The sequence below is a fragment of the Anabrus simplex genome, chromosome 1, assembly GCF_040414725.1.
Source record: "Anabrus simplex isolate iqAnaSimp1 chromosome 1, ASM4041472v1, whole genome shotgun sequence".
Lineage (NCBI taxonomy): Eukaryota > Metazoa > Arthropoda > Insecta > Orthoptera > Tettigoniidae > Anabrus > Anabrus simplex.
This window is the reverse complement of record NC_090265.1, coordinates 1,562,193,582-1,562,218,230: the sequence shown is the minus strand read 5'-3', so window position 1 is coordinate 1,562,218,230 and position 24,649 is coordinate 1,562,193,582.

Here is a 24,649-nt window from a genome sequence, read left to right as displayed (position 1 = left end):
TTTCTGATAACATGGAAAAATTCACAACACTGAATTTTCTCCTCATACGATCAATGGTGATCAATTTTCACAAGCATAGGGTCAATGTCTAATTTAAAGACTAGGCAATTAGGGAGTGCTAGTCTAGATAACCCAAACCACATCGCAGAAGGAAGGAAGGATGTCCATGGAGCCAGTTTGCAGCGAGAAAAGGGGAACGAGTAACCACGGAATACAGATGAGTTCAACGGAAGCTACAATTGGTGAGCCACAAGTAGACAATGCAAGCAACATTAAATTACAGTAACGTTAAATTCTTAATTCCCTCCAAGCTAAAAGGTACTTTTCCGACTCATCTCATTTTTTTGTTTAATAAATTCGTTTGACCAGATATTGCGTTAATTTTCTTTCTCAAAGCGATACTTAATGGTTAATTATTTAAAATTCTACCCCTGTGATTTAAGTATAAGTCTCTATGCTATTAAATATAAATTTTGCTGTACAGTTTTTTTTTAAAACTGTAAAGCTGGCGCCCGAACAATACATAGAGCAATGGGAAACCATGGAATGATAATTAATATTCTATTTGAGTGACAATTTGTGGGCAAGCCACATATAGTTTATATTTATATTCATGTGTCCCCAGCTATTAACTTTCGTCTCCCCAAGTGTGAAGCCTCAGAGTGCGAACAGTTACATATACTAATGTCAAGTAGGTCATGCGAATTGCTATCTTTCTAGCTCCCAGTATAAATCTGCAGATAAATCCTAAGAATCTGTATGCTTTGCACAGAATTTCCTCTACATGCCTGTTCCATTTTAAACTGCTGCAAATATGAATGCCAAGCAGATTTATTGTGGTGCAAGAATTCAGATTTCTTTTTTTACAATTATTGCGTTATGTCGCACTAACACAGTGAAATTTTATGTAACTGTGTTCTGGCTCTACTTAATCATATATATTTATACTTCTTTACATTTATGGACATTCTATTTACATTGCACCACAGAACCACATTAACAAGGTCTAACTGTAACTTAAATTCAAGTCGTTCTCATTTCTAATGGCGTCTTCAGGGACTGCGCCATAACGGACAATACGCAACCTGGTAGTTCCAGTGTAAAAATAGAAGCGGCCTTACCACATTATCCTGAATCACACCTGAGGTGACTAAAGTTTGATCTGACTTGGCCCCACTGAGCACAACACACTACATTCAACCACTTAGGAATGATTTCAGCCATGGTAACAGTTCGCCTTGGATGCCACACTTACTAAGTTTTAAAGCTGCAGCTAATATAAAAAAGCTGGAAGAGAGGATGGAATATGGTATGAAAATGAGTAAGACTAAGGTACTAGTGACAAGGAATAGATCCATAAACATAATATACCATGTAAGAAAAGTGAAAGTGAAACACGTGAGCCATTTGAAGTAACTGAACAGTAATTTCGTGCAAACAATAAGAGAAACTGAGTTAAGGTTTGTGAGAGTTAATGCAGTAGAATTACCAGTCATGATCAAAAGAGTTTACAAATTATGTTTCACACCCATTCTGCTGTCCAGGAGTGAATGATACATGAATTTATCCCTTAAGACTGAAGTAACATAAACAACAATTTCAGTGAAACAATCATGCAGAGGGAGAAGAGGGTAGATTATGTAAGATAGTAATTAATTTGGCTGGAAATGGTACGGGAAACAGAGGGATAACTAGAAGATGATGAGGATGAGATTTGTTATGTAAGAATTTCAGGGGAAGAGGCATGGAAGCAAAAAATACCACTTCTGGTCTTCGTTCATTCACAGAAGTATACATACAGAATGTTTGAAAGCTATGACATCCTATAATGAAAATACACTAGAGTCCCATTAATCTGAATGTCCGGTTAATCCGAACTGAAATATTCAATTTTTTAAAAATTCTCCTTATTGAAATGAAAGAACATATTATAGAATGAAGATTTACTTGCAATTTATTAGTCATATTTTACTAGAATAACATAATTACACATCATAAACCATCAATCACTGGTTGTTTATCTTTACAAAGTCTGTTAGTTTATTTTGTCGTAGTGATTGGAACCTGTTCAAAGATGCAGTGTTAAACTAGCGTCTCATAAACATCACACCAGTGGGCATAGCAGCGTAGCGTATGGCAAGTTCTAAGGCGGCTGCGGCATCTGAATGTGATGCTGGTTGTGCTGTACTGTATTGTAGAAACTATTTTCCTCAGCCGGTTGAGGCGCTGGCCTTCTGACCTCAACTTGGCAGGTTCGATCCTGGCTCAGTCCGGTGGTACTTGGAGGTGCTCAAATACGCCAGCCTCGTGTAAGTAGATTTATTGGAATGTAAAAGAACTCCTGCGGGAGAAAATCCCGGCACCTAGGCATCTCCGGAAACTTTAAAAGTAGTTAGCGGGATGTAAAAACAATAACATTATTATTAGAAAATATCTTCCGGTTAATCCGAAAATTTCGTAATCCGAACAGACTCCGGTCCCAATTAGTTCGGATTAACGAGACTCTATTGTACTTGTATGTTAAAGAATCACCAACATAAATACAAGAATTGTAAACCCACTTAAGAAACAATCAGGAATGTTGAGAAAATTTTAGTAACATTTTATTTTTCATTATAAATTTTATTTTTCAAACAAACAATAATTCAACATTATTTAGGAAATACAGATAGTACACAAATTTATATGAAAATAATTTATTCTGTAATATGTTCAGGCCTTACTAGCTAAGTATAAACCGTACTACTTCTTCATATAACATCCAGATTTACAGGTTATAATTTATAATGAAGCCACAGCCTAAAATGTAGTATCTTAAGACTATTCTGCCAAAATAGGAACCAGCCTACATTAAGTGTCAAAAATCTAGAAGCAATAAAAGGGATGAAATTTTGATTAACGTTCTAAAACATAACACTAAAGTTGCCAGATTTTCTTCTATATAGTTGTAAAGAATAATAAGGCATTTTGTTCAGGTAGCATCTTTACTTTTAATATGACAAATATAAATGATTACATACATTATTCAATTTATTAATGAATTTAAAAGCTTGAAGTATTTATGTTGCTTAATTGTAACTATTTTTTTCCAGTAAGATAATCTTTTTATATAAGTGGCATTTGTCTGCACCCCAGTTCTCCAGTACATTTCTTGACAGGCCATGAATTTTTCAAGGATGTTTTGGGATGTAAACAGAGGTTATTGATAAAAAAAAGAAGTCAATTTCACTGAAGCACTGTTTCTGGCATAAATAGTAATAGTTATAGTTTTCTAGGTACATGAGGATCCAAATTGGCAGAAAATATTTTACATAATGTTTGGCAACACTGTATTTTCATCAATTCAATTATTTATGTTTTTCTATAGTAACTGCGTTAGAAATGATACACACATGTATACTTACAGTATATGAAGGAACATGTGAGTACATAGAAAAAAAACAGAAACAAAAACATGACTGAGTTTAAGAGAATGTGCAAAGGATAAACACGACAGGTCACTGCATGTAAATAGAATAACAGAAAGAAAAGGCCAAGACAAACAAATACATACAAAAGAACAAACTCTGCATCTTCTAAATAACATGTTATATTTTGTTAAAGTGGAGTTCATTTTCTTTTCAGTTTCAACTTAGTGAAGATTTAATCTTTTAAGATTTCCAGTCTTTGTTCATTCACAGAAGTATACAGAAATATTCTTTAATATGTTATTTTCTCTTCCACTGTAATAAAAGATTTCCTGTCTATCAAAACAAATGCAAGATTAATAAATTAAAATATTAGTAAATATCTGAAAAAGAAGAACGAAACACATCATTTTGTTATTAATTAAATGTTTTCTTTTTCAGATATATTCTGTTAATTAAATATTTTCTTTTTGTAGTATCTTGCATTAGTTTTAACAGACTGGAAAACTTAAAGGTTATACAATGCATATTCTGAAAATTAAAAGCCTAGGAATATAATTATTAGAGCTCTGATTTCTATAACACCATGTTTTTATCCTGGTCTCTTTTTACAAGCTTAAATTCATTTCTAACTTTTGTAAACATAACATGGTTTCTATTAGACATATAAATGCATATTTTACTAGGCATATTAAGTAATATTTGACAAAAAACATATTTTTGGTCATATTATAATTGTTTTAGCCAATCTCCAAGTATTACAGTATTAGCATGTTTTGAGGCAATAATGCCATATGATTTTGTAAATATTTTGTGGTGAAACAAAGTTTGAGTAGTAAACTGTCAAAAGAGAAAAGCCATCAGAATGTTAGAAATGTGACCACTTTGCTACTGGTCTTATAAGAAAATTTCGGACAATTACATTTTTTTTGCATCAGATGTTCAAGTTTTATGCCGTATTTCAGTATTTTTTTAGGGCTTAAGTGCATGTATATTTTCACAGTTTTTAGGTTATAGAAGTGAGAACCCTAAAAATTACTATTTCATTGGACCTTTAAAACTAACTAAGGGTATTTCTATGGACTGTCTTCATAAAAAGGGAACATCTGGTAACCTTGTATTACAACCTAGAGAAGTAGACACTTTAGGGTAATATAAATTACCGTATTTTTCGGACCATAAGATGAATCCTTTTGTTACAAAAAAAATACTGTATGGCTGTTTTATGGTCTGAAGGTCTATAATATTCAGACACTAAGTATAGATTATTTGCTACACCATGCTCAAAAAATTCCTCACAATACTATCAGCAGTTGACCCCCTTTTATTACTGCAGTTAGAAACAGCAATATGGTATACCCGCATTTGTCTGACAGGAATGAGAGTTGCCAGGGAATTCCTAACAAGACGGCTCGTAACTCCTTCCCTACTCACTTCCTTATTGTAACAGGCAGACACAAAGTGCTGCGACCTTGACTACCATTATAGGTATCCTTCAATCAAGGGTAGAAAGAAAATCTTTCACTTGGCAGTGAAAATTTACTGTAGACAATGTCAGTTGTACAGAAGAGGTTATCTTACAACATAGAATTTAAATTAAAAGTTGTGGAATATGCACAAGTACATGGTAATAGGGCAGCAGAAAGACAATTCGGATCTCCACCAACTGAAAAATTAATACGGGAATGGCAAAAACAAGAAAATAATTCGTTAAACCTCTTTTAGGATGCATGCTGAAAAATGGCCTCTTCTAGAGTCAGAAATGAAGAAATGTGTCCATCAAAATGATCATCTGTGAAGCGATGAGATGGGCAGTCGCACAACATTGTGGATTTCGCAGGAACACCTGCTTGGTGTTACTGGTTTATGAAGAGACATGGACTATTGAAGCACACTCATACTAGGATTTCCCAAAATATCCAAAATAGTGGAATTTCACAAATTTGTGATTGATGGAACACAACAAACTCGGTCAAGTTGGTAATATGGATGAAGTGCCTCTAAACTTTGATGTTTCATCAAACAGAACCATTGACAATAAGAGACCTAAGACCATTGAAATAAAAACATCCAGCTTTAAAAGGTCACATTACACTGTCATGTTGTCTTCCTGTGCTTATGGCACAAAATAAGATACAATGGTAATTGAAGAGGTTATTTCCAACATGATTTAACTCCAAGAAATACAAAACATTGTAAATCATGATTTTGATTATGAATATAATGTAGTTTCATGTGTTTTAAAAATCTCCTATCAGTGGAAATAGTGGTAATGATCTCATGTAAGTTGGAGGTAAGTAGTTTTGGTACTAAACAATTAATGAACGTATGTTTTGAGTGACACGAACATTTAAGTGCTTTAAACACAACAATGTATACCTACATTTCAAATATTGATCATAAAAAAAGTACACCAGTTATTACAACACTTACATGAGTAAAATACATTTTAAAATAATGTTCAAAACATGGAGTGAATTACATCGTCTTCATCATCGCCATCACTATCATTATGAACTGACATCTGGAGCGAACCCATATTAAAAAATGGCATTGCAGGATTGTCTTCCATTATACAGAGTATATTTAGAAGCATTTTTATTTCTTATCTCTTCCTGTTTCACTGGGTGGCCTCATTATTCTTGTCTGGGCTTGAGAGATGATCATTTTTACCCCCCTTCAACAATGTGTGAAAACATCCTTAACAGCTCTGAAAAATGGCGACTGCCAAACACTGTTTGTACTTATCTGAATAAATTTCAGCTCTGAGATATTAAAATCCAGTTTTGATTTAATATGTTCCCAACCTGAGGTTTTCCCCGTGTAGATACGTCAGTCCCTGCGAAGAACATGTTCAGTGCCAACTTCTCCAAAAATACTGTTATACTAAGAGCCAGCGGATTGGTCGTCAATACTGACATAAGACACATTTGAAATAAATACACGTTGGATTTACGGCATTTGGCAAATAGACCTAGTTTTCAGATCTCTATTACCATCGGATATAAGATGTACTGAGACTTCAACCTTCGCTATATGATGAGTGAACGTATAAACTATTTTATGAAAGCAAAAAATGAAAAATCATCAATTATAGATTTAGATCTATATCACTGTGGAAATGACCTTTTCAATTTTTAAGAGAAAAACTGTATCCAAAGATAAAATTCCACAAGTTCTCTTCATATTCAAGAAAAGGGATGGATGGACAAAAGTGGAATGATGGTGTGGTTGGAGAAAGTGTGGGCTTCACATTCCGGTGGTCTCCTGAAAAAAACACCTCCTTGTGTTGGACCAGTTCAAATCCCACACAAAAAATACAACAAAGTAGAGAATGAAGGAACTCAATACTCAATTTGCAGTCATTCCAGAAGGCCTCACAAGCCAGTTGTAGCCACTGGATGCATCAACAAACAAACCACACAAGATTTCTATGCAAGAAGAGTGAACATAATGGATGGCTGCATCTTATCATGATCTAATGCCAGCGAGATGAATGAAGAGATCATCAGTTGGACTAGTCTGTGAATGAGTGAAGATGTCATGGGAGTCAGTGAAAAAGAAAACTGTCAACACATTTAAGAAATGCAGTATAAGTAATGCCCTTGATGGTATTGGAGATGATATTCTGCTTGAAGATAAAGAAAATAAAAGTGAAATTTCAGAAAACGGTGTTGTGTGTGACGAATGAGAGAATTCTAAGAATCTACCTCCTTGTGATTTGTAACAGTGACAGAACTGCACTACCTACCTGTAATTTGTGTGTGTACAAATTAAATTATTTTTGTAAAATTGATTGAAAATACAGTGAAATTATATTTTTCCTTAAGTTTTCATCAAAATATTATGGTGCATCTTATGGTCCAAAAAATACAGTATATTTTTCAAGAAACCAACTTAGTTTTGGATTGTGTATCAACATGAAGTTGAAAAATGACATTCTGAAAAATGAAAACCATTTACACTCACCAAATGGATTTGTAATAATATATTAAAGTAATGTGCACATGTTAAACAGTGTTCCAGACAGAGGTTTTAGTGATTCAAATAATGGATATACTATGGTTTAAGTTTACTACAAAAAAAAGTGGGACAAACTTTCATCCAAAATTTATGATGAATTTTAGATGTTGAAAAATAGTTTGGCAGGTTCCCAAGAATGGATGGTAGTTTAAGAGAAATAATGAGTGGAAAGTGAAATATACTAATGATTCTATTACATACTTGGTTCATTTCAAAAGGTTCTTTTCATGTACAAAGCTAATGCTATAGTTCTGAGAAATATTTGACTAATATAGTTTGTATTCTTCTTGCTTGTTTCCTTTAATGATAATTATAATGGTGTTTAGAGAAGAAGGATAGACTGTACTAATTTAGAGGATACATGGAAACTCTAAACGTGAATGAAGGCCCCAAACTTTATGAATGTCTGTTCGAAGAAGGCAGGTCGGCTCCAAAACCTAAGGTTTCAAGTTGATTTGGAAAGCATAGTGTGTTCTACTGACTTGGAAAGCACAGTGTGTTCCGCGATTGGATCACAACTCCGTAAGTTGATTATGCGACCATCCTCGTGCTGTGACTGCAGAGTGTTAAAACCAGACTGTTCAGCACTTTACTTCTGAATGTGACAAGAGAGCACTTGATGGATCTATTAAAGACTTTGTTAATTTATCTACAAGGCCCAACAGGAGAAGAAAATTTTTCGTCTTACGATCTCTCACTTTTATAGTATTTATATTTCTTTAATAATCTGTGTGTATGCCTTATGGTAAATAAACACAATTGAGAACACTTCTATATAGGAAAAGTATTCAAGGAGAAAACTATTTCCAATAGTGTTCTAAGAGGGCAATAAAAGGAATTTCATATGATATAATTCTAACAATATTATTATTGGTGATAATAAGGATTCTGATTCTATACATTGTAGAGGAACTTTATCTTTTTTTTTGCTAGAAGTTTAACGTCAAACTAACGCATCGAAGGTCAAAGATTTTTGGCGATGCAAGGAAGGGAAAGCATTAGAATTAATTAAGGTACCTCTGCAGCATTTGCCTGGTGTAAAAGTGGGAAACCATGGAAAACTATCTTAAGGGCTGCCGATGGTAGGAGAAAGGAACTTTCTTGATAAAGGGAATATGTATTAGTTTTCATAATAATGTTCTGCAGTTGACATTCCTATTAATCTTTAGAATGCCAGACAATGATATATCGTTGTTTGGTACTTGTGCGTAAAGTGCCAGCAATGATATATCATTGTTTGAACAGAGCGCCTTACTATCTGCATCTAGCACGATTATGAATGGCAGGTGCAATCATCATCATCATCATCATCATTTTCATTACCCTTGTCCAGCTCCTGCCAGGTCGGCGTGTTGATGGCACTTCTCCACCGTTGCCTCTCCTTTCACCACTCCTCTTCATTCCAGTCCAGTCTTCTTTTCCTTACACTGTTCTTGACAGAGTCTTGTTCTGGGCCTCCCTCTTGTCCTCTTTCCTTCTATCTTAGCCTCCAACACTTGTTTTGGCATCCTTCCCTTCTCCATCCTCATAACATGTCCAAACCATCTCAATTTATTCTTCTCCATCTTATCACTCGATTTTTCTATCCCTATCTCTTTTCTGACCTTGTCTTCCCTACCATACTCCTCAGGGACTTCATCTCACTGGCCTGAACTTTGCTCTCATTTCTTGCTGTCAAAGTCCAAGTCTGTGATGCATTCATTAATATAGGGGTATAGTACACATTTTACATTATGTCAATATCTTACGTTTTGTTTCCATAGAGTATCACTATGCAGCTCATTCATTTATTTTACATACAATGAATTTCTGAATTTCATGTGTTTTTCTGGTCATGTGATGATTGGCAAACAGATACTTTTCAAATTTTCTGTATTTAATTCACTTAGATGGCTGCACTGAAGAGGGATTACCACATTTTATCTGTAATTTTAATTTTGAATTATTTTTATTGCTATTTTTGAAATTTGATTTTTTTCTTTCTAAGTGTTCGGAAAAGATTTTAAAATACAATCTGTGTCTGAAAAGTTCGGTGAATGGTCGCCTAGTTTGTACACTGTGCTAGTTTGGATGATGCGCTCGCGCATACGCATCGCAAGACATGACACCAAGTGCCCCCTATCGGTCAACTCACCATATTTAAACGGAGTTGAATGCTGCAACACATCGCACGGAGTCAGTGTGAGGACTCGTGTCATTGCACAATGGAGTGCAAAACGGAGCAACGCGTTAACATGAAGTTTTGCTTCCACCTAGGCAAAACGGAAATGGAAACACGCTCAATGTTAGTACAAGTTTATCACGCTCAAGCAGTGAGTAAAAAAAATGCGTTTTTGACTGGTTTAAACGCTTTTGAGATGGAAAGGAAGGTATTGAGGACGAGGCGTGTTCGGGTCGACCAACCACAAGCACATCTCCAGACAACATCGAACGAGTGCGACAGATGCTTGTGAATGATCAGCGACTGTCCTTACGAATGATAGCAGATGAAGTGGGTGTAGGCAAGGACAGTGCAACGACCATTGTTCATGAACATTTGAAAAAGTGGAAGATTTGTGCCTGGTTTGTACCGCACAATCTGACAGACGAGCAGAAGCAAACTCGGATGGAAACGTCGGGAGATTTCATTGACGTTTGTGACCAAAATCTGGAGGTGTTGAAAACCATCATTTCAGGAGACGAGTCGTGGTGCTACCAGTATGATCCGGAGACCAAGAGACAGTCAATGACATGGTGTTCAGCGTCTTCTCTGCCTCCCAAGAAAAGCTGGCGCACAAAGTCCAAGATTAAGACTGCTGATCACCTTTTTTGACAGCAATGGTGTCATTCATCATGAATTTGTACCCCAGGGTACACCTGTCAACGCAGAATTCTATGAGAGAGTTCTGAAACGGCTACTGGAACACATCAGACGGGTTCGGCCTGAACTGTACCTGAGTGGACTGTGGAAGCTTCTCCACGAGAATGCCCGTCCGCACACCACGATCCGTGTGACCCAGTTTCCCGCTGAACGCTAGGTGACTGTTCTTCCACACCCTCCGTATTCTCTGGATTTGGCGCCGGCAGATTTTTTTTTTTTTGTTCCTTGTCTTAAATTAGCCCTGAAAGGCCACTGGTTCGACATTGTAACAGGTATCTAACAACGCGTGACAACGGTTCTCCGGGAGATTCCAAAAGAAGCGTTTGCTGCCAGCTTCCAGCAGCTTTACAGTCGATATTAAAAGTGTGTTGTAGCTAACGGAGATCACTTTGAAGGCCAGTAAAGGAGTTTTGTGTGTCTCTTACATTGTCTTTATTTCATGAGACCATTCACCAAACTTTTCAGACACAGGTTGTATATATTTTGAAACTTAATGGTATTGTAATCATTGTTGGTATCAGTACATACCATCCTCAACATTTCCTGCAAATTTAAAGTCAAAATATTCAAAATTGTAAATTTAAATTGGAACTTTCAAAATGCTACTGATCAGCCTGGCATTCTTGGCACATTCTCAGCATGAGAGCATGGCACTAAAGAGGGTTGATGGAGACAGCCATTACTTGAGCGGGGAGTAATGGCAACCCCCTACTTTTTAAAATACTTTCAAACTGTCCTCTTTTTTTTTTTTTTTTTAATGATGATTTTTCCTGAATGTCGAAGATAGGGGTTCTGGAAGATTATTTCATGGACAGTAATCAATTTTGACAACTCGCCAAAAAGTTTTCTGTTTCTAGGAGACTGGGGAAACACTAGTGAGAAGATGGAAGTCCTATGCAGAAGAAAGGATGAAAATATACTGGCAAAGAGTGAAGGCAGAGAAGGCTAAAAATACTGCATTGTCAGACATGGTCTATAGCTGCCAAAACGGAAAAAAAAAGCATTAATATGAGACATACCTTCAAAATATTTTTCTGATGTGCTAGTCATGGGTGCAAGATCTGTCTGCAGACACTGGATAAAATGAGAACCTTCTCCTATGTCTAACCATCCCTTCCCATAATATGCAACATCCAAACCACTAACAAGGAGACTCTCAGCCTCTACGGCATCAAATCGCAAGATCAGGAAAGAAAAAAGCAAAGTAGAGTGAGAGAAGGCTATCAGGTAGTGGACCCTACAACCCCTAGTCACCAAGACATCTCCTAACAGCAGGGTGCCACGCGTACACGCGTACGCGCGCGCACACACACACACACATGGCGGTGCATTTCTTAGAGTTTGACATTTTTAAACAGATTTACCATAAACTTGAAATGTATTTTCTTTATTTTTCTGCTAACTACAAAGCATTTATTGATATAAAAGAAAGGTCAATAAATGTTTCAAAACAAGTAGTGTTAAAAGGTTCTATAATGGCATTGTCTTACCAGAAATTAACAGGACCAAGCGAGTTGGCTAGGTGGTTCAAGGCATGTAGCTGTTAGGTTGCATTCATGAGATAGTGGTTTCTAGCCCCATTGTCGGCAGCCTTATAGATGGCCTCCCATGGTTTCCCATTTTCATAGTAGGAAAATGCTGGGGCTGTACCTTAACTCTCTTGGTGCCAGGCGGTAGTGCGAGCATCCGTCCTTTAAATTGCCAGAGCCGATCTGGTCGGCCATTAACAATCCAGTCGGAAGTTGCCAGAGCCGATTACATCGGCCGGCTTAAAATTCTGTGATATACGTAATTTTGAGGCAACCTATAGTGAAGTGCATACTTTTGTTACAACATGTAGTAAAGGGGCTACACGTTATTGTGTGCCTGGCCTTGTTTTGGCAGTTCTAAGAGGGTGTTATACCTTTCACAAGAGTCGTTTCCTGTGTTTACAAATACCGCTAACCGGTCAGTACGAGATTGCTCCTTGCAGCGAGTGGATTTGTGACAGGAAAATGGCATGTTATTCATGTGATAATTTTTCAGCAGGTATTGATGACAATAAATTAATGCAGTATTTAGAACAGTGCGAAGTTAACGCTGATGATTTATCGGATAGCGATAGGGAATTTAGTTCAGAGAGTAGCTACGAAATTATACCGGACACGTCCGCGGAATCACCGCAGCTAAAGAAGAGACGTTTAATTGGTCTAACAGCACTAAAGCTACTCTGAATATGGTGGTAGATGAAACTAGTGATAACGAATATGATGATGATGTCTCTGGAGAACATTTTGTGGAAATTTGTCCCAATGAACCCGACAACATTCCTCAACCTCCTGTCTCCTTCAAGGAAGTTCTTGGACCTGAACATGCCCTGCTGTCTGATTCTCCGCCCATATCACACTTCAATTTACTTTTCACTTACTCTCTGCTAAACCTTATAGTCACATATAGTCCTCTATCATTACCTAAATGCCGGTCTTCGCGGGCCAAGTGTAGCGTGCCTGCCTCTCACCCGGAGGTCACGGGTTCGATTCCCGCCCAGGACAAGAATTTTCGCCTGGTCCTGAGGGTTGGTTCGACGTTCACTCAATCTAAATGACCCTAAGTGATTGCAATTGAGGAGATATCTGAGGGTGAGAGGACCCCGGTCTGGAAAACCAAGAATAATTACTGAGAGGATCCGTCTCACTGACCATGATTCACCTCGCAAACTGCAGGTACCGAACTAAAAAGCGGTCGCTTAGTAGGTCAAAGCAAATCACGGCTTTAGTGCCATACATTTCTTAATTTCGTAAATTCTGTTGTATTGTAAAATTATTTTCCTAATATATACTACAACCGAAAACGAGAAACTATTTTTTTTGAAAACAAAAACTATAATATCAACTACTATTTTTTACTTATTTAATAATTCAGAATTATTTTAATACTGTGTTGTCCGCACGTAGAAAATTTGTTATCGGTATTTGCCAAACATCGATACATACACGCGAATTTTATCGGTGAGTAAAATTGTCTTGTTTTTATTAGTGACATATGTTTGAATTTTTATTTTTTACGTTTTTATTTTTCTCGTTTAAATTAGTTATTCTATAGAATTGTATTTAGAAATACATTATACATAATTACGTATATTCTTTTGTATCGTAAATTATTTTTTCAAAGTAGATATTGAGAGATGAAGTGCGAAAATATTTTTCTCTTCCTAAAAATAAACGTTATCGACAACTGTAAAACGTTTTATTATAAACGTTTTTGACTCTTTATATCACTCCAAACCAGTTTCTTATTCTACGTAGTCGATATGTAGAAAATTTCATGCCGGTATTTGCTATACACTGGTAGATATACGCAAATTTTAAAATACATGTATTTCCACTGAAAACGGCCTGGCACTTTACAGTAGTAGAGTGGAGGCGGAGCTCTGGCCTCTTCCAGCTGATGGGGAGCGGCCGACTAGATCGGCTCTTGGCTCCAAGAGGGTTAATTAACGTATGGTCACTTCTTTCCCAGTCCTTGCCATGTCCTACCCCATCATCATTGTCACTGTCCAGCTCCATGGCTAAATGGTTAGTGTGCTGGCCTTCGGTCCAAGGAGTCCTGGGTTGGAGATTTTAACCTTCATTGGTTAATTCTGATGGCTCGGGGGTTGGATGTATGTGTGCCGTCTTTATCATTAGAATTAATCATAGCTAGAGCTCCAATCTCACAGACATGCAGGTTGCCTCTTCGGAGAGGCCTGGTGCAGATCATTTGATTTAATGCCGTCGAGTCCAACCTAACTTCTCGAAACCATTTTAGCTCTGTCTTCCTCTTCCTGAAGAATTCAAAGATTCTCTTTGATAGTCTATTATTATCCATAACTATAACCTCCTCTTTCTCATCAGTTCAGCCATTCCTTCCGTTCTTTGATACAATTCTTTGTTAGATTTGGGTCTCCTCTCCCCCAACCCCCTTTTTTCTTTTTTTTTTTACATTTGGGCCCAGAATTTTCTTTGCACTTTCCTTTCTCTTTTCTGGATATCTTCAAGTCCACCTTTTCCAATGTTTCCGCTGCATACAGGCACTCGGGTTTAACTCTTTCCGGTCTAACTGGGAGCATAGCTCGCAGCGGCTTAAATTACGCTCAGGCCACGCTGCGGGCATAGCCCGTAGTAAGGTTTAACAATTCACTAAAAATCGAGAACCAGCTTTGCACGCATTCTGGTGGTTACATCGTGTTTCTTCATGTAATAGTTACGAGAGTATTTAAGCAGATGGCAGTATTATATGTCTAAGTCAGAGAATTTACAATATTTTCGATCAGCATGCATCAGTAGATGTTGTCACTTAGTGAGCTCTAAGACATGGCTTCTCGCAGCAAACATGTGCTTGACGAAAGTGATATTTTTGATATTTTATGATACATTACAAGTTTATGCGCAAATGAACATATTGTTGACATATGAATTCGAAACAACTTCTTACATTTCATTATGATTGGAGTTTGTTTTACGGCCTAGCGCATGTTCCCGCGTATTTCAAATTTGCATGAATACGGAAGATTGTCTACATATCAGTAAAGTTGTCTGTTTAGAAGACTGTATTTTCTCTTTCTCAGAAGTCTTTTGTGGTAAATGGAACAATATTTTTACATTTGAGTAACTTTTGACAAAATTTATCAATGAAAATAAAATTTCATACGAGCTTCCATTTTCATTATTACTATTATTATTGAAAAGTTATTTTTATATCGTACTCATTATTGTTGTTGTTTTGTAATTGCAATGCACATTTTATATTAGCAAAATAGGGTAAATATAATAGTATTTCAGAAAACTGTACTTGCTTGTTTATCCGTCAGACCTTTTATCCATTCGCAAAACATGGCATAATATATAAACAATTTTAAAAACTCAAGTGATAGTTGGCATAATACAAACAACATTTTTCAAAAACTAGATGCTCAAACAAGCACAAAGAAAAAAAGAATCATGCAAATATCTCCTACAGGTACAGAGATATAATGTGTTAAATATCCTTAAAAATGCCCAGTCCAGAACGTTTGTTAGGGATATTAAGACCCAGAGTGGAATGGGTTTAGAATGGTGTCTAGATGCCTCAATAAGCCCCATAAGGTAAAACCATTTTGTTGTAGGTGTTCCTTGTCAGTTGAAATGCAATTTCCATTTTTCTCACCCGCTCCTTAATTGCATTATTTTCTGACCCATTCTCTTGTAATGTCCCAAATACTTAAAGCTCTTAACTCTCCTTATTAGTTTGTCTCCTGACTTCAACAACTGAGGGGCCTCTTTAATGTTGGTCATGAGCGCAATCTTCTCAAACGAAATCTGAAGCCCAGTCTTTGTTGCTATCATCTGGAGTTCTTCAATCCTCTTCTTAGCTATTGCTGTATTGTTGGAGAGTATCACTAATCATCACCGAATGCCAATCTATATTTATACTCTCCTTACCTCTCCCAATCTTGTCTCTGTTAGGAATTTCCTTCTTCCACTCCCTACGATGCAGCTGAACATGATTTGGTGAGAGTCTGTCATCTTGTCTTATACCAGTTCTGATTTAGAAAGGCCCAGAGATCTCCCTGCTTAACTTTCTTTTGGAGTAAGTGTTGCCGATTGTCTGTTTAATAAATTTCTTATCTTGTTGTCTAAAATTCAATTTAATACTAGTTGTTAATTAAGAGGGAGAGAGTTTGAATGTATATTACATGTCAGCTGGGGAAGAGGTAATACCACCCAGTAACTTTTTTAAATGCAAATAATATGAATTCAAAAGTGCTGAGATTTTATCCTTTAACATGCCTATAAATTTACCAACAAAGGCCTTTTGCACTTAAGTACTCTTAAATGCTGATTGTGCTACACAACTGGGGTGTGAGAAAGGGAATTTGTACTCAAAGTTCATCCCTCTATGCAATCACATTTGCCATGATGGATGAGACATAATAAACTATGATAGCGCAAGCAATCTCAGTTTTTAGGTTGATAAGAAACTGAAAAATACCGTGACAATGTGAACGGAGGCACCAACGAGCAAAACAATACCATAGGCAAACTGTTGAGACTTGAAATAAGGAAGCAGCTAGAAGCTGATTAACAATGGACCAGTCACCCAGAATGGTTTGAAAGCGGGAAATACTAGAATCTTCTAAGAGTCTATATAAGGAGCAAACCTGACGAAACTGAGTCTCAGCCTTGAGCAAGTCAGAGTCACATCAGTTGCAAGTGAGCGAGCGAGTGTAGATGGATGGTTGCGAATCCATCACAAGTGAGTTCTCAGATGGCTACATGGAGTTCAACAAGGCTTGTTAGTTTTGAACTGCTCTGTAACAACACTGTGCAGTGGGAAGCCATGCAGAGAACAGGAGTTTTGTGTGTGTGTGTGTGTGTATGTGCACGTGTGTAAAGAAAAACTGTGTCGAGTGGAAAACTTTAACAAGAGCGAATTCATATTTAACTGTATATAGTAGTTCAATAAATTTAATGGATAGTAAAGCATGCTACATCTGGGTAGTGATTTTAGTTTTAAGGACACAATAACCGGCCACAACAGTAAGGAGAAATAGTTTATAAGTAATAATCTATGTGCATCCCTCTATGCAGTTATACTCCCTGCTAGTGATGGGCAGTCTGAGATGAGGTGTCAAGATTTCTCGAGACTAGCGCAGGCACTATTTCTCGCGATAAATTTAGAGAGATCTCAAGAGCGTTGTCTCCGCATTGTGCGGCGAGCAGCGTGTCGTAGGTCTACAGGTAGACGGAGCTGAATGTTGTTTGTGCCGAGTATGCAAATAGCCAACCACGGGCCTTCTCCATTCCGTAAGTACGTGTCAACAAGAGACTTTAATTTCTACCGAGGCCTATTTGACGCAGTATCACATAATTATAAAGGATACATTCTGGCATTGTATACAGCGGTAAGTACACAAATGAGTAGGCTAAGTACAGAAACTAACGGCTACTGTAGATACACCTACCTGGATACTAGAGGCGTGCATTATTCGAAATTGAGACGGGGCAAGATGTGCCTTGCTGCATATGCAACCACCATTACGTACGAGTTAAATGTGTAATCTAAAATGCCCGAGTTTGCTCCAATTCTTTCAACAAGTAGGTGTTACAAGTTATTATTCACATAATTGTTCGGTATTGTAAGCGACTTTATATCAAGAATATTACAGGGATATTTACTGAACCACCTATTCAATACATTCCACAATTTATGTGGTTAGATTTTTACATAGTACTACAGAGTTCTAAAGTACATGTTTCGCCCTTTGTTTACTGGGCATCATCAGCGTAACTCAACCTTAAAACAATTAGTTGTGGTGTCTATCTATTCTTACAATGTGATATTGGACTATTAGTGTTGTAACACTGTGGTGTCTTAAAACTAGCAATACGTAACATCTAAAAATATAGACAGACACTGAATTTGTTTAAAAGTATCGATAAATTGATAAATCAATCAATCAATCAATCAATCAATCAATCAATCAATCAATCAATCAATCAATCAATCAATCAATATTCTAAAAGCTAATGCCTTGTCGATGCAACCATTCTTTTCTTTAATTGGCTGTTCGTTTCAGTTCCATGTAATTGACACAACCTAACCTCTTCTTGATGTCATCCAAATACTTAATCCTAGGTCTTCCTCTCCCTTTCTTTCCCAGCACTTTCCCTTCAAGTATGTTAGTGATTAAAGTATTGTGTTTGATGACATGTCCAATAAATTTTAATTTCATGTTTTCCATTTCGTTTAAAAATCTTCTCTCTTCTTTAGCTTCCCTTAAGACTTCCAGGTTGGTTTTTCTTTTCGTCCAGCTCATTCTGGTCATGTCAATTCCTTTCTAATTTACCCAGAGTCCAACTCTCACTTCCATACTGAAACGTACTCCATACAGATGATTTTGCAAAGGATTTTCTGACATCTATATTCATGTGTGTGCTGGTTATTACTCATAAATGCCTGTTTTGCCAATGCTATTCTTCTCTTTACTTCCAGGAAGCATCTATTATCCTCTGTTATCATACTACCAAGATAACAGAATTGTTTCATCTGATCAATTCCGACGTCATAAATTTTTATATTGGTTTTAATTCCTTCCATATTTTTCCGTTCTACCATTACTTTCATTTTCTGTTTACTTTTAATTTCCATAGTTTAAGAGTAGAGGACTTTCAGCATTCTATTCATTTCTTTTTCCGAGTCTGCAATTAATACAATGTCATCTGAAAATCTGATACAATGTACCCTTTCACCATTGACTTTTATTCCCTTTGTCTTCTCCTTTATGATCTGAATAGCTTCCTCAATGAACATATTAAATAAATACGGTGATAGGGGACAACCTTGTCTAACTCCTTTCCTAATCCTGGCCTTTTCTTCTACCTGATTGATGATTATTTTTGTGCTTTGGTTCAGATACAGTTGATTAATCATTCTTCTATCCTTCCAGTCCAGTCCTATTTTCCTCATAGTTCTGAACAGTAGTTCCCAGTTCACAATGTCAAAACCCTTTTCTAAGTCAATGAAGGTAAGATAAGTTGTTCTATTCATTTCTATTCTTCTCTCCAATAACATGCGTAAGGCCAGAATTGCTTCTTTTGTTGCTCTGCCTTCTCTAAATCCAAATTGTTCTCCAGCATACTTATCCACTTTTCCTTTTATTCTGTTCTTAACTATGTTAATGAGTATCCTGGAGGCATGTGTTAATATTGATAGTGTTCTATATTTGGTGCAGTCAACTGCCCTTCCTAGGTATGGTAATGGTTCTGCATTGTGTGAAGTCTTCTGGCAAGATTCCTCTTTCGTAGCATTCATTTATTACTCTGAATAATTGGTCTTTCATGTTGATACCTAAATTTTTCAGTAATTCTGCTGGGATGTCATCTACACCGGTTGCTTTTCCTTTCTTTCAGACTCTGAAGGGCATGTTCAAATTCATCTCTCATGACTGGAGGACCTTGGATTTCTCTTCCACACTCATTGATGTCTTCAATTAGCTTATTGTCATTCTTGAAGTCCTTATCATCGTACAGTTCTTCAATGTATTCTTTCCATCGAGCACATATCTTATCGTTGTCTATCAGTAACATTCCTTCTTTGTTTTTTATTACAGCAGATTTGGTTCTATTTTTGTACTGAAGGGCACTGATTTTCTTATAAACTTGATCCTGTTTTCCCTTTTTTTTTATCTTCCTCTATCTCTTCAGCAATGTTCTTGATCCATTTCTCTTTTTCTTCTCTGCATTTGGTTGTGATCTCATTTTTAATCCTTTTGTAGTCATCTACATTGTTTACCCTCCTGAGCTTATTCCTTTCTTGAATTAGGTTTAGTATTTCTTCTGTCATTCAAGGTTTTCTGGACTCCAATTTTCTTTTTCCTAAAAACTCATTTGTTGCTTCAATTATCCTTATCTTGATGTTATTCCACTGCATTGGCTCATCACTTCTATTATCTACTTTACTGGTTCGTTCTTCAAAAGCCACCTTTGTTGCTGCTTCTTTCAGTCGTCCTAGTCTCCACTTCTTTTGGATAGATCTTTTGGTTCTTTTAAGTCTAATGTTGCACTTGGCTAACACAAGTGTATGGTCACTATCTCTATCAGGACCTGGGTAGCTGTGGCATGATTTTATCTGATTCCTGTATCTTTGCTTCATTAGTATATAATTTAACTGAAATTGTCTTTTGTCTGGCGCCTCCCACGTGTACCTTCTTCTAAGAGGCACTTCAGATAATGTGTTTGAAATAACCATATCATTTTGACTGCAGAAATCTACCAAAGTTTCACCTCTTTCATTTGTTTCCCTCAGACCGAAATTTCCTACTGTCTTATTTCCTGTGTGGGATCCCACTATTGCGACATTATCTTTCTTCTTTAGTTAGTTTTAATAGTTTTTCAATATCTTCATACATAGTCTCCACTTCTTCAAAGTCATAAGCCAATGTTGGGAAATGTCTGAATTATTACTAAAGTCCACAGGTTCACCATTAATTTTCACCATCATTAACCGGTCATTGACATGGTTGGTACTATTGATAAATAACAATCTAAAATTATCACTTAGTCATTAAAAACATGTGTGTCTGAAACTAAAATGGATCTTCTTCATTTTATGAACTATTAAACTTGTATGGCCTTCAGCACTCGAATTTCAAAATATCTGAGTGAACATTCGACCCGCAAGCAAATTTTTAAATTTTAAGGTGATTAGCTGGACCATAAAGACGGACTTAAGGATACAATGTCCCTTAGAGTTATGCAATCACGTGAGAGATTGTGGGCAGTTCCAAATATTATCCCACTGTATAATTTTCACTTATGTCAACTAAAGCTCCATTTAGTTTACAACTTGTTGACAACATTAGCGGTAATACCTCACAGCACAGCCACTCCTGTTTTATAATGATGTGTAAATACACCAGACATTGGTTTCTTACTTTACAAGAGTGTTAGTTTGCTTGCGGGTTGAATGTTCCCTCAGATATTTTGAACTTCGAGTACTGAAGGGCACACAAGTTTAGTAGTCCATAAAATGAAGAAGATCCATTTTAGTTTCAGACACACATGTTTTTTATGACTAAGTGATAATTTTAGATTGTTATTTATCAATATTTTTAAACAAATTCAGTGTCTGTCTATATTTTTAGATGTTATATATTGCTAGTTTTAAGACACCACAGTGTTACAACACTAATAGTCCAATATCACATTCTAAGAATAAATAGGCTCCACAATTAATTGTTTTAAGACTGAGTTAGGCTGATGATGCCCATTAAACAAAGGGTGAAATTCTTTGCGAGGTCAGATCTCAGTCTCCACCTATGAATTCGTATGATCCGCTGCTATATATTTTCTGTTCTCCTATATGGACTCTGGATCCAATCATAGAAAAACGTATTGATGCCTTTGAAATGTTCCTGTATCGCCGTCTCTTGCGGATATCCTGGGTAATTACACGTGATAAAATTCATTTTTGGGTCCGTATTGAAAGTATTTTTATCAATAACACTCATGTTTTTATTGTTCTCTCACCTATTCAATACAATGAACTGCAAATCAAAATTAGAAGTATCTCTGGAAAGATTGTTAAATAGAAAGCTGTAGGTTTTATTGTACTCCCGTCCCTCTCCCAACCCAACCAAAAAAAATTAATACTACATTTCAAATAATTAACTGTAGATTTACTTTAATACTACTCTATCATAATGTGTAAATCTTCAGGCAATTTTAGAGGAATGATTGTGAATATTTCTATGAACTGGTAATGAACTTCTTACGGTAACCTAACAGGATATTACACACAGAACTGTGATCTCAATAACACCTAAGGAAAGAGTGACGAGTTTCAGTAAGCATTATATGATCATATATAATTAATTTTTAAAATCTTCACACCTGTAAAATGATTACAGCATTCTTGGAAATGTTAGCCAATGGTAGTTATCTATACAATAGAAATTACTTTCTCTTTTTTTGTTACCTTTCATATTCTATTTTAAGCCATAAACATCATAATTTATGAACACATCAAAATGTTTTCCTATCTGGATCAGCACTGTCATAGTCAAATAGTAGCTTGTCTAGTAACATGTCCTCTGCCTCTACTTATCAAAAATCATATTCCATACTTTGCTAAAGAATGGGAGAACAGGGTTGCGTTTCAGAAAATCTGGACTGTAACAAGATGATCCAGATATAAGTGAACATTTAGACTGAACTTATTGTTTTACTGTGCTAACCAGAATCATATATTGGGTTGAGGAGTTGGCCTCTAAGGTACAGGTGTTGGCACATGATGGAATCGAGTATTATCAGTTCAATATTTAGTACTAACTGTTTTGTTTTTAAATATTTTAAATATTAAATATAAATTATGTTTCATTTCTATACATTCTACTAAAAGTCAACTGGACCAGTTTTCAGAAATTTTACTGGAATCATTTTACTTGAGCTTTCTCTCCACTCCACTGCAGATTTGCCAACCTGTAACAGTGACGTATTTAGACTTGTGTGTTCATTATGCCATTTGAAGGCTATCTCCGTAATATAGAGGTGAGAGAGAGAATAAGCAGGATATTCTTAAAGTTATTAACATGCATTAATAGTAGCTATTTAACGAAGCAGAGTTATTTATTTTCTTAGGTTAATTGATCTAATGAGATTGGAGCCAAATATTATAAATATATGAAAAATATTCCTCATAACAGCAGACTTCTTGTGTCTATACTTGCATTATATATCAACAAAGTTTGTGGATTTTAGGGTGTTATTTAGAGAGACTCTTTAATTAAATTAACAAAATGTCAATACAGAACAATGTAGAATCTACCCTGATGAGTATGGCAGGAAAAGCTTAACCCAGGAAGATTACCCTCTATAAGGCTATTGCATGGAAATGCTACAAAACTTGTAGATTATGGTGGCATGATTGAATTACATTCCTGTAGATGGGATCCAACCAACACTTTCATATTATATGGCTAATTTCACTAATGGTTTACAGATGATTTTTTCCCCCTTGATAGACTGCGTGCGTGCTCAAGTGTTGTCCATACTGTAGACAATGCTTAAGCAATGGCATCTCTTAACCCTTTAAATCAGTACAAATATTTCTTATACACAGTATAACATTAAAAAATCATTCTCCCCCTTTGCTACTATTTACCTTACATATCTGGTACAGTTAGTTTTCCTACTGGGTACCAGGTGTGAGTATATCTATACACACATATTGAATATAAGAAATACTGGGGCCACATAGATTGGAGTGATGAAATGTGTTCACACAATGTTCTAAAGCTTACTTTGTAATTCTGAAAGGTTAGAAATACTACTCTATCATAATGTGTAAATCTTCAGGCAATTTTAGAGGAATACTGTAAATGAAGGAACATTTCAAGTACCGTTAAAGCAAAATCTGTTTTTTTTCTTCACCTAATTCCAAAATGTGATATGTGATATATTTTCTTCACACTGAGTGACAACATACCATTTGAACTTATTCAAGATAAGTCATCTTAATTCATATTAGGAGTTTGAAATAGTCTCACTTGCTTGTCAGTATAAGAACAGTCTGATGACCTGTGCCACTGTATGTTTGTGGACCTGGGACTGAAACTTGAAAAACAGTACTTTCGTAGTCTGTTTTCTTGCATTCATTTCCAGATGGCCTTTTAGGTAGGGTAGTGCTCTAAAGCCTGGCATCTTTGTCTGTCTCCCATTCCTCTTCAAACACTTTACTCCTGTTAACTCCCCTTCAACACCTTCTGCTATTGAGTTCTTCCATCTCATTCTAGGTTATTTATTTATTATATTACTTATTCAAAATATGACTGCACTTGGGCAAGGTGAGCTAGTAGTTGTTTATCACAGTGGGTAAAAGACAGCAGGACAAGCAGCAGGCATGTTAGTAGATGGAGTACGGTCATCACATGAATCTCGCATTACTTACAGGACAAGATGGATTTTCGAGAAGAATTTGGGACACAAATGCAAGAAAAGGGGCATATTCAGAATGAAATGTATATTGATCGTTCAGAGGCTATCAACGTTACACAGATAAGAACCACTGTATCACCAAGGACTGACCAACTATCTCAGCTGTCATAGATCAAGAGTGCTACCGTACCTGGCGACAAAGCTGGATGACAGAGCATCAGATGTCGACAAGCAGTAGTTCCAGGCGGAATACAATAGTATTTTAAACACATAATAGTATACCTATATATTACTCTTTTTAGTTTCCTTGCCATATGATAAATATCTAAACAAAGAATAATTCTAGGTTGTCATCTATCTCTTTTAGCAGCCATTGTTTCCAGCATTTTCCTGGTGACTTAGGATAGTTGTTATCAGTATCAGAATGAGAAATTGATGAGTATGAAGAATGCAGCATTCCAGTTGTATTGAGAAGCACAACTTAATCCACTCGACTCATTTGACGTGACATTTACGTGAGCACTGACCAGGCCTTCAACTCAAACGACGAGACATTCACACGCTGGGCGGAGTTGTAGGTACTATATTATACTTTGACCACCCCCAGCAAGGATTTCCCTATTGCGAACTTCTATGAATAGAACAGGAATGTGGCCTGTTTACAGCTCTCCTCCTAAGAACTTGTACCGTAAGTTATTGCCCAACTGTAGCCTCTGAAAGCACAAACATTTTATCAGGTGTCAGTCAGGTAGTGATGGGCAGTCTGAAACGGGGTCTCGAGATTTCTCGAGACTAGCGCAAGCACTATTTCTCGCGAGAAATTTCGAGAGATCTCGAGAGCGTTGTCCCTGCATTGTGCGGCAAGCAGCGTGTCGTAGGCCTACAGGTAGTTGAAGCTGAATGTTGTTTGTACCGAGTATGCGAAT